Here is a 12,092-nt window from a genome sequence, read left to right on the forward strand (position 1 = left end):
TGTTAGCCAGGTCTCTCGTTCCTGTGGACATGAACCGTAGAATCCGGTTGCTCTGCTGTTTGCCTCCTGTAGGGGTCCCCTCGGCATATGCTACATTATATTTACTCATGTATATATCTTTCCCCCAGACTGTGAGCTCCTTGAGGGCCAGGGTTTATCTCCATTCTCAGAACCAAGGACATGGTCTGGAACAGAGAAGATACTCAGGTTTTTGTTAAATAAATAAATGACGTGGATTTTAGCCAAAACATTATCTTGTTCTGTATATGCTTATATTTAAATAGTTTGAATTTAAGAGGCTCTCTTGACACACACAGGTCGAAAACTTAACTGAGTAGGAAGATAGCAAGTTAAACACAAATTCTCTGTATCTCAGCTAACCTCCTGCACTTCTTTGGTGGGCTGTCTGCTCAGTGCAATTCAATAGTCGCTCACAGAGCACTTCCTCTACAACCTCTGAGTTAGGTGCTGACACAGTGGAGTGAGTACAATGATCCCTGCACTCAAGCTGTGTTCCAGCCACCACCTGCGTCTCTTGCCTCTGATTCTGTGCCTCACATCTAGCGCCTGGTAAGAGTTTGCCTTGTCTTGTTCTGATGATGTTTATACTGCTGTTTCTTTCTTCCCCAAGCAGTTGGGAAGCAGGAGCCACATGCTCTGTTTTTTGCAGTCTCTGCTATACTGACCTGTTGTTCAGTCTTGGAGAAGAGGTACAAAGGCCCACTCCCCCAGACATTTAATTTAGAATCAATTAGCATTCATTAATATTTATGGAGCACCTATTATATACCAAGCATAATTATAGGAAACTGGGGAATACAGCAATAAAGGGGACAACTAAGGCCCCTTTTCTCATGGAGCTTATATTCTTGTGGAGAAGACAAATGAATAAACCAACAAGATTATTTCAAATACTGAAATTTTTTTTTTTTTTTTTTTTTTGGCGGTATGCGGGCCTCTCACTGTTGTGGCCTCTCCCGTTGCGGAGCACAGGCTCCGGACGCGCAGGCTCAGCGGCCATGGCTCACGGGCCCAGCTGCTCCGCGGCATGTGGGATCTTACCAGACTGGGGCACGAACCCGTGTCCCCTGCATCGGCAGGCAGACTCGCAACCACTGCACCACCAGGGAAGCCCCAAATACTGAAATTTTTAAAATATGATAGAATGTGGAGTGAAGGCAATAACTTAATGGTCAGGAACACCATCTCTGCAGAGGTGACAGCTGATGCTTGAGCTGGGGAAAGTACCAGGTAAAGAGATCAGCAAGTGCTGAGGCCTTGAAGCAGGGCCAAGCTAAGCATGCTTGTTTCTGGGCACAGATTTAAAGGTTCAGTCCAGCGTTGATGAGCTCAGAGTTCAGTGAGGCAAGACACTGACATGAATACTAACTACAATACAAGGCAAACTGACCAGTGCCATCTCAGAAGAGGGGCAAGGAGGGTTCGAGAACACTACTGGGTGCTGTGGGGAATGCAAATCTTGCTAGACCATGGTACCTGCCCTGAAGCACCCATGGCTTAACAGGGAATAAAAGGTAGATGATATTAAAATCTCAAAGAATATATATTCCATCCAAGAGACAGGAGGCGCTCTGAGTTCAGAGTTGGTCTCAAAATATATACACGTTAACAATACCACTACCATCTATTATTGGGGGCTTACCATGAGCCAGACATGGTGCTGAGCCCTTTACTTGGATTGTCTCAGTCCTTCTAACAACCCAATGAGATCGGCAGGAACCTGCTGGTTGGTGGGATGTGCTGCTGCTCTCCTTGCACCGCCTGCCTTCCCCCACCTCCAGCTCAGAAAAGAGGGCAGCTTCCCAATCACCCCAAACCCATTCCAATAGCCAGCTCAGGCTTTAAGAAGTCATGGGTGTCTCTTGAACAAGCCCTTGCTCTGAGAAACAGGTGTGCCAGTTATCCTGCCAACTCATCATACATTTCTGATTCATCCAAACTTTCTTTCAAGAGACATCATGTTCTACCTAAAGGAGGACCTTTCTGTGCTCTGTTTCATACCACATGGAACATTCTGGTCTTGGCAATTCTCTTAATGTGGCAGGGTGGTGGCAGCATTTTTATCTCTATTCTGCTAAAGGAGAGACTTGGTGCCCGAAAAGGCAAGAGATGACTTGAAGGTCGCTGCATCAGGAACCAAGCCAGGAATAGAAGGCTGTGCTCCAGACTTAATGGTATCATTTGTAATGCCCACTGAGCAGGCTCATCCCTCAAATTCACAGGGCGACCTCTGAGCCCTCTGGGCCTCAGGAACTGGAAGAGCCCCAACAAACATCAGTTCATACGACTTACGAATCCTCCCAAGCTGCCTAGAGCTTTCAGAACAAAGTCCCTTTGGATCAGCTCACAAGAGCTTTAAGAACTGTCCTCTGGTGGCTTCTCCAGGCGCGTCTATTGCTAGGCCCCTCTGACTCCCTTAACTCCAGTCAGTCCGGATGGCCGGCAGTTCCCCAAATACACTGTGCTGTTCTTCCCTCTGCTCTGATCTCAGCATAGACTTTGCCAGCTTTTCCCCCTTCATCAAGTTAATTCTTATTTGTCTTTCAAAGCTCCACTGAAGCATCTCTACCAGAGCCTTCCCTGGCACTTAACCCCCTCTACGCTGTCCCCACCTGGTTGTGTACTCCCCTGAGCTTCCCCAGCATTTTGTGCTCTGCCTTTACAAGGCTGTCTCTCCCATAGACTGGACACTCCTATAGACTGGACACTCCTCAGAGACACAGATCATATCTTACTGGACATTGTATTCCCAGGGTCCAGCATGAAACCCAGCACAGAGAGAGAAGATACCAGTGACTGTTGAATAAATTCCTCTTGGATGACTGCTCAGCTCAGACCACCTGTGTCCACAAACATCCCTTGTACAATGAGACCCAGCCCTGGCAAACCCATCGCGATTATGCCCCAGGCCAGCCCCAGGCAGTGGCCATTTCGCTTGTTCTTACTGCAGAGGCTGCATGTGAAAACAAAGCCAAGGAGCCATCAGAGGAGGCAGCCGGTCCAGGGTTTGTAAGCAGAAGGAACTGAGACAGCGAACAAGCTTGGGGAGCAAAACAATTATTTTTACCAGCCCGGCACGTTCAAGCTCCTGTCTTGGCTTACCAGGGCTTAGCATTAAAAAGATCTCATACGCTATCTAGTAACTAGTTTTCAACTGTACTTCAAGAACATCCCAACAGTTCCTAGAGGTGGGGATCCTGGGAGCCTGGTCCTTATCCCCAACTCAACCAGAGAGAAGCAAGGTTTTTGTTTTTTTACTGGGCTTCCCATAAGCTGTCACTTGAAGAAACCGTTTCAAGTTTAACCTCCCACCCACCACAGCAGCCCTGCCTACAGCATCTCCAAGCCATCGGGCAACTGTTCGAAAACTTTCGGACTGCAAGCTCTCAACCCTGCTAGCTGACCTGGGCCCTGCAGAGACAGCTCTGAGTGATTGCAAGTTTGTCCCCACCACGCACTGAAATCTAACCATCTCTCCCTCCCCTCACTGGACTTTGTTCTGCCCCACATGGCTGGAGCCTCCCAGAAAAGTCTGTTGGCTTTTCTACCCCACAGCATCTCCTGCTGATGTGTGAGGATAGCTCTCAGGTTGCCTTGGAGTCTTTTCAGCAGATGGAGCAACCTTCTGTCTTTCCTTATATGACCCCAAACCCCAGCCCCTGCTTCTGGACAAACTCACCAGTGTCTGCCTCACCGTTGGGGCCTGGAGTTAAGCCAAAGATAATCTTGTGGGGTGCCCAGAGTGGATTTAGGATGGAAGTCCTTTGGGAGTTGGCCTGGCCCACTCCGAAGTCACCTCTCCACTTGGCCTCTCCACCGTGCCCTCCCCTCCCCCTCGTCCGCACTTCCACCCTCAGCTGTCTTCCCAGGATCTGCTGTCAAACATGGCTTTTCCTACCTGGAACTCTTGACCTTTGGGTCTCTACACTTACCCCTATATCATCTCATCTGGCTGGTTTCAGCCCAGCATTCCCATCACATCTTGACTTGAACCTTGCCTGTTGCCCGGAACCCGTGTCCCTCCCTACAGATGTGATACTCGCTTTTCCTTGGTGCTCTTCTACATCTGCCATGGCAGTAATCAGAGGTAATCAGAGGTGTCCCCTCAAGTGTTTCACTTACTCCACCCCCTCCCCCCCACACAAATCCTTGCCTTGGTTTGAAGCATCACTACTGGGTCATGTTTGACTTTTGGTCCATTGTGATCCCCAGATCACTTTTGTTGTTATTGTTATTGTTCCGACATTCATGATCTGGCGTGAATCCCCACCCTGCATTCTTATTTCTTCAATCTACATTTATTTTCGCATTTTGGCCCTGCTTCTGGTCAGGTGGGAAGAAGCTGACAGATCTTATATTTTGACACTGATTTCACAGGGGAAAAGAGGAAGCACAGAGGTGTTTTCCTGAGTCTCACTTGGTGCCCGACTTCCAACAGACTGAGATATTTGCTTCCACTACCTAAGTTTCTTCCATTTGATGTTTTTCAACAATACTTATGAGGAAAACGTAACTCCCACCTTACAAATGAGGACACTGGGGAGACAGCCTCGTAAATGTTAAGAGTAAGGACTAAGCCTTTGGACAAATTACTCAATCTCTCTGAGCCTTTTCTTAAAAAATAAATTTATTTATTTATTTATTGGCTATGTTTGGTCTTCGTTGCTGCATGCGGGCTTTCTCTAGTTGTGGAGAGCGGGGGCTACTCTTCGTTGCAATGCAGGGGCTTCTCATTGCGGTGGCTTCTCTTGTTGCAGAGCATGGGCTCTAGGCACACGGGGTTCAGTAGTTGTGGCACACGGGCTTAGTTGCTCCGAGGCATGTGGGATCGTCCCGGACCAGGGCTCAAACCCGTGTCCCCTGCATTGGCAGGCGGATTCTTAACCACTGCGCCACCAGGGAAGTCCTCTCTGAGCCTTTGTGTTCTCACCTGTAAATTTAAAAATTAATGGTCCTATCTCAAAAGTTAAGAAAAGAATTAAATTATATATGTAGAATACTTAGCTCTATACTTCACACATAATAAAAGTACAGAGTAGTAGCTGTCAGATTAAGTACTTTACCTTTTCAAGGCACATGTCTTCTATATAGACGAGGTGGGAACTTCTGCTTCTGGAACATAGATCTTCTACTTCTAGAACACAAGTTTCTGTTGTGCTATTTTTCCTGCACTGTATTGCCATTTTAAGAAATTCTCTTCCAAGAATTTAAAGAGGCTTGAGCAATAGTAATCATGCCAGAGAGCATGACATTAGGAATTGGGGAATCTCAAGCCTGGATTCACAAGCTGGCGGGTGGGAGCAAGGAGGGGAAGGCTGGGTTAAGCCCAGACCAGAGCATACAAGTTGGAGTGACCACTATTTCTCTCTCCTTAACCACCAGCTGGCTGGACCCAGAGCCCATACCTGGACAAAGAAAGGGAGGCGTGAATGCAGGACTCAGAGCCCGGGAGCTGACATCTGGGTCAGGAGCCAGGTGGCACTTGAAGTTCCAGGCCAAGGTGCAGGGCCTGCCAGATTATTTGGCTTATCAGACCAAGTTACTCCTGATTAGAGACCGCTACTTACTTAATTCCTTGTCGACTCACTGCACATAACAGTTTACAGCTTAAAGAGACCAAAGTCTGTAATTTACCCACCTGGCTGGGCATCGGAAACACCTGAAGAACTTGCCAAAGATGTCGATTCTTGGGCCCCACCATGGAAATATGGATTATTTTGGTCTGGGTGGGGCCTGGAAAACAATTTTTAAAAAATCTCTAGGTAATTCTGAGGCTCAGCCTGGTTTGGGAACCCCTGCAAAAATTCATGATTTTATAGCCAAGGAAAAAGACCCCAAACCAGATGAAATGACTTCCCCTACATCATACAGGGTATTGGTAGCAACATTCCTTCCCTCCTTTTGTTGCAAATTTTCTCTGCATTTTCGTCCCAGGCAACACAAGTGGAAGATATCTGAAAAATAAGAATTTGATTATTGTCTGCTTCTGGGGACAATTTCTGGGAAGAGGCTAGCTGTTCCTAGCATGTCTTGGGTGAGGACCTTGAGGGACAACAGAGGAAAGCAGAGGCCTTCTGAGTCTTGAAGTCCAGATAGCTTCCTCGTTCAGTTGTGAGAGCTGAGAATTCCCCAGGCCCATGACCCCTGGAGCCCAATGCTGGATATCTGTTGCACTGGATTATTGTGCCTGGCCCCTGTAGCTGCATGGAGAATTGTGTGTTGCCTGTGTAGGCTGAAGCTCTCCATCCATTGTATGTGCATTTGCTCTCGCCTGTGGTGAGGGAGCAGAGGCGGATGATGTATGGAGAGCTGGGCAGGCAGCAATGATGGAGAATGGATGGAAACTCAGCTACAAAGCTCAGCTGGGAGACTCACACCCCACTGGAGCTGGGATTGATTGGCCAGAACTTTCTCGCCCTTCTCACTTTTTCTCAGAGACAGCAGCCTGCACTGTGTCCTCTGGGTGCCCCGGTGGAGAAGGAATTGCTCTCAAGGTCAAGGAAGCTCTGGGTATCTCAGAGGTGATCTACCACATGCCTTATTCCCAGAGGCAGGCGACCCTCCACCCTAGAAGCCAAGTGACCCTCCAGTAGCGTTCTGTTTCCTCAACCCCTTCTCTCTGTACTTGGTCTCCTTTCTATCTCCTTCTCCTTTTCTACCCTCGGCTCACACTAAATGACGTTCTTTCTTGGGTGCTATCTGTATGGAGTATGACCTGTCCCAGCAGATTTTGCCAGGGTATCAAAGAGTAAGCAAGAAATCTAAGGTGGTGTCAAGGTTACTGAGGATGGCTGATGATCTTAATGCTGTTAATTGCATTAACACAGATCCAGGTACAAATGTCTGCGTTCATCTACTTTCCCAGAACAGTTTTAGAAAAGTGCCTACCCCCTTTCAAATTTGTTCTCCTCTCCCTAACTTACAGGGTGGTTCATGTGACTACATCTGCTAAGTGGTCAGGCAATGTTGGGCAAGGGGGTGGACCATGAATGGAGTTGGGAGACCTGGGTTTGAGTCCCAACTCTGCCACTTTCATGCTGTGCCCCTTGGCCAAGTCATTTCACCTTTTGCTGCCAATACTCACCTCCCATGGTTGTTGCAGGACTCAAAAACCTGGAGTGATGAAAGCACTTTGTAAACCAGAAAATTCCATACAACAGTCAGTTATTGCTACAGTGTTCCAGGGGAGACGGTAAAATAAATAAGAACCCACTTTTAAGGGTTTACAATCCAAAGGGAAGACATTAATCTCATGGGCTTAAGCAAGGAGCATTTCTGCCAAGCACTAAGAACTTTCTGTGCCAAGGTCTCCCCCCTGAGGAGGGTTGGTTCCAGGCAGCTGGCATAAGGCAGGAAGACTTCTTGGAAGAGAAGAGCACACGCCCTTAGTTCTCTTAGCTTTGGGCAATGCTTTGCTCCTACAGATGCTCCTTGAAAAGGGCCCAAATGCAGCCCATAACCAGCTGGATAACAACTTCGGGAAGTCACAGGCTGTACTTGCCATGGAATCCAGACTCCACGGAGTGCAGTGTGGGTTTCCACCAAGAAGTAGTTCCTGCCCACTGCCTGAATTGCTGCTTCCTGGATGTGGGGGACACAGTTTTCCCACTTCCAGGAAATGAAGCCACAATGGCACCTAGGGGTTCTGCCAAAGAGAACTGCAGGGCAGAGTTTGGGGTGTCATCCTAACATGTCCAAGAGGTTCTTCCCCCTTAGGGGGATTGTCTTTCTTTCATGCCCCTCCATCCCTCCCTCTGGAGGGAAGGACAACTTAAACAGCTACAGAAAGACAAGTCTCCCTCCTTCCCAGGGTCGATGAGAGGAAGAAAAGAGAAAAAATGCATCTCCAGCACAGGCGTAGAGATGGTTCAGAGAATGTCTATCATCATCAGTATTTATCTGTGGGCTGATCCCTTTTGCTCCCTGCTCCTCAGTTTTCTCATGTACTCTGTTGAGATTAGACTGAGTGATAGCCAAGGACCCTTCCCCTTTAAGAACCACCCCCTCTCTGACCTGCTGCTTACTAAGCATCTTCTGCAGCCTCAGTCTTATGAGCTATGAAGTGGGACACCTGGGCCCAGTGGAAGTTCCTCAGAAGACTGAGGCTTTGTCATCACCTACAAAGCAACAGAAATTTATTTTCCATAGTTCTGGAGGCTGGGGAGTCCAAGAAGAAGGCATCCACAGATTCAGTGTCTGGTGAGGACCTCCTTCCTGGTTCATAAACAGTTGTCATCTCACTGTGTCCTCACAGGGTGGAAGGGGGAAGGGAATTCCCTGGGGTCTCTTTTATATGGGCACTAATCCCATTCTTGAGGGCCCTACCCTCATGACCTGATCACCTCCCAAAGGCTTCATCTCCAAATACCATCACAGTGCGGGTTAGGTTTCAACATATGAATCTGGGGGGACACAAGCATTCAGTCCATAATAGAAGTTCTCAAACCTTAGTCTTCTATATATACACTACTGGGGAGCTTGCTAAATGGTAGATTCATTAGCTCACCCCAGAGACACTGAAACAAAATCTTTATGAGAAGAGGCCCAGAAATCTGCCCTTAGTGTGGTTCCTTATTTAAACATTTTATTGTTGAAACGTTCAAACATTGAGCCAATAATAGCATGAAACCAGGTCCCTATGATCCAACATTTAAAAATTTCAACACATGACAATCTGGTTTCATTTATATCCCCACCCACTTTCCCTCCAAATCCTGGATATCATATTGTTTCATCCATATATACTTCCATTTATATTTCTAAAAGACAAGTACTTCTTAAAAATTCCTAAAATAAATAACAATAATTCCTTAATACTATCAAAAGTGCAGTCATATTCAAATTTCCCCAATTGTCTCATAACTTTTTTTAACATTATAGGAATTTTTTATTGAAATCAGATTAAATTTATTCATTAACTTAAGGGAAAAATCAACATCTTTTTTTTAATTAATTAATTTTTTGGCTGCATTGGGTCTTTGTTGCTGTGTGCGGGCTTTCTCTAGTTGCAAGCGGGGCCTACTCTTCCTTTCAGTGCGTGGGCTTCTCATTGCAGTGGCTTCTCTTGTTGCAGAGCACAGGCTCTAGGCGCATGGGCTTCAGTAGTTGTGGAGCTTGGGGTCTAGAGCGCAGGCTTCAGTAGTTGTGGCGCACAGGCTGAGTTGCTCGCAGCATGTGGGATCTTCCTGTACCAGGGCTCGAACCAGTGTCCCCTGAATTGGCAGGTGCCCTCTTTACTGTGCCACAAGGGAAGTCCCAACATCCTTAATAATGACTGTTTCTATCTGAGAATGCGTATCTTTCCATTTGCTCATCTTATTTTGTATCCATCAGTGTTAAAGTTTTTTCATATAGGTTTGCGTCTCTTGTTAGATTTATTATTAGTTATTTTATCATTTTTTGTTGCCATTGTAAGTGGGACTTTTCTTTTTCCATTATATTTTCTAGCTAGCTGTAGTTTGAATATATGAAAGCTATTAATTTATGTATATTTTTGTACTCTGCTACCTTACTGAGTTCTCTTATTGTTTATAGTAAATTTTTAGTTGACTTCTTGCATTTTCTAGGGAGACAATGGTATTGTCTGCAAATAATAGCATTTTCCTCCTTTTCCATTTTTACACTTCTAATGTCTTTCCTTACCTAATTGCATTGGCTATTACCTCCAATATAATGTTAAATAATAGATGTGGGCATCCTCATCTTGTTTGTGACTTTAGTAGAAATGATTCTTGAATTACCGCTTAACAATTAGCAGTTTTAAAAAAAATAAATATTAGTACCATAACTACTCCATTTGGCTCTGAAAAACATATATTTTATCACATTAGGAAAAATGCCCTTGATTTCTATCTTATAGAGTTACTTTTAAAAATCAAGTGTTGATTTTGTCAAATGTTTTTCCAATACATATGGAGATGATAATTTGATTTTCACCCTAGATCTATTAATGATGAATTTTGTTAATAGTGTTCCTAATTTTTTGGTGGTTTTTTTAAAAATTTAAGTATAGTTGATTTACCATGCTGTGCTAGTTTCTGATGTACAGCAAAATTATATATATATATGTATTTTTTTCAGTTTCTTTTCCATTAGAGGTTATTAGAAGATATTGAATATAGTTCCCCGTGATATACAGTAGGTCCTTGCTGTTTATCTATTTTACATATAGTAGTGTGTATCTGTTAGTCCTATAACTTTTCTTTTTACAGTTGGTTTGTTCAAATCAGGATCCAAATAAGATCTATACCTTGCAACTGGATAGTCTTTTAAGTCAGTTTTTTTAAACTCTTATTTTTTAATAATTTTGGACGCACATAAAAGTTGCAAAAATGATACAGAATTCCTGTGTACCCAGCCTCCTCCAGTGATAGCCTTACATAACCATAGTAGAATTATCAAAACCAGGAAATTGGCATCAGTACAATACTATTAAAACTACAGATTTTATTTGGATTTTACCAGTTTTTATATGTATTCATTTTACATATTTTTCCTTTTGTATATAAGTCTATGAAATTTTATCACATGCATAGGTTTGTCAGGATACAGAACTGTCAGGATACAGAACTGTCACCCACAAAATCCTCTGTGCTATGTCTTTTTTTTTTTTTTTTTTTTTTTTTTTTTTGTGGTACGTGGGCCTCTCACTGTTGTGGCCTCTCCCGTTGCGGAGCACAGGCTCCAGACGCGCAGGCTCAGCGGCCATGGCTCACGGGCCCAGCCGCTCCACGGCATGTGGGATCCTCCCAGACCGGGACCCGAACCTGTGTCCCCTGCATCAGCAGGCGGATTCTCAACCACTGCACCACCAGGGAAGCCCTAAGGTTGAATTTTTTCACTCAGCATAATGCCCTTGAAACCATCCAAGTTGTTACAAATATCAATAGTTGATTTGTTTTTATTGCTGAGTAATATTTCATATTGTCACTTTTAACTAATAGGTGTCCCCTCATCTCTTTTGTTTTCTTGCTATTTATTTATTGAGAATCTATCCTATAGAATTTTCCTCATTCTGGATTTTGCTGATTTCATCCCCAGTGTCATTTCACTTGTTCTTCTATTCCCAGTCCTTCCTATAACTGATAGTTAGATTTCCAGGCCTGGTCAGAATCAGATGGTTCTCCGTAAGGAACCTCCATCCCCACTGGCAACTCTGAGGCACATGTTACTGAACACACTTGGAGAAAGGATACTGCGGAGGAAGGAAGAGAATGCCATAGGGACTGGGGCAGTCTGAGGAGGCTTGCCTGTAGGAGATGGGCTTTGAACTGGGGTGGTGCTCCAGGCAGGCAGCTTCAGAGGCTGAATGTGAGGCACCACTGTGGCAGAGGAGGGGTTAGGTTTGGACAGAACGTCCTGTGCAGGCTTCGTGGTGGGTTCTATGGAAGGCTGAGCCTGGGACACTGGTGAACCTCCCCCAACCCGACTATCAACTCCACTCCTGGGACACTTCTGAGCTGAGAACAAACCCAAGTGATTGGAGGGTGTGCACCTGGGGGAGGGGGCAGTGCGTAGCAGGGCCATGTTGAGGGTCAGGTCGGAGGGCTATGAAATTGTCCTAAGGCCCTTATGCACCCCAGGCTTCCACCACAGCCTCTAGAGGTCTCCTTGCCTCCAACTCAAGAGGTGGATGGGGAGCTGAGAGGGAGGAGGACCTTGGAGCATGGGAAAGGTTCTCAAGGTCAAGAGGGCACTCCTGCTCTTCAAAGGGACCGAAACCCTCTGAAGCCCATGTCACAGGGGGGCTGTGCCATATTCGCTTGCACACTTCCCTCCGGAGAAGTGAGTGTAGCCATCCAGGCTGAATGGTTGGAGAGCTCTGATGTGCCAAGTGTCTCCTTGTGTTATCCTGGTCTCTGCCCCGTGCCCTCCAGGACCAGAGAAATAAGTGCAATCCCTCTTCTACACAAAAGCCTGCAGGGTGCTTGAAGGCAGCACCCCCAGAAAGACTGGCTGCAGCTTTCTGCTGTTTACAAGGACTAGCATATCTGATCCTCACAGCTTTTCCATGGGAATCTTATTATTACTCTTACTGTTGTTGTTTCTTTGTTTTGTTTTGTTTTGTTTTG

Source organism: Kogia breviceps, chromosome 1, assembly GCF_026419965.1.
Source record: "Kogia breviceps isolate mKogBre1 chromosome 1, mKogBre1 haplotype 1, whole genome shotgun sequence".
NCBI classification, from domain to species: domain Eukaryota; kingdom Metazoa; phylum Chordata; class Mammalia; order Artiodactyla; family Physeteridae; genus Kogia; species Kogia breviceps.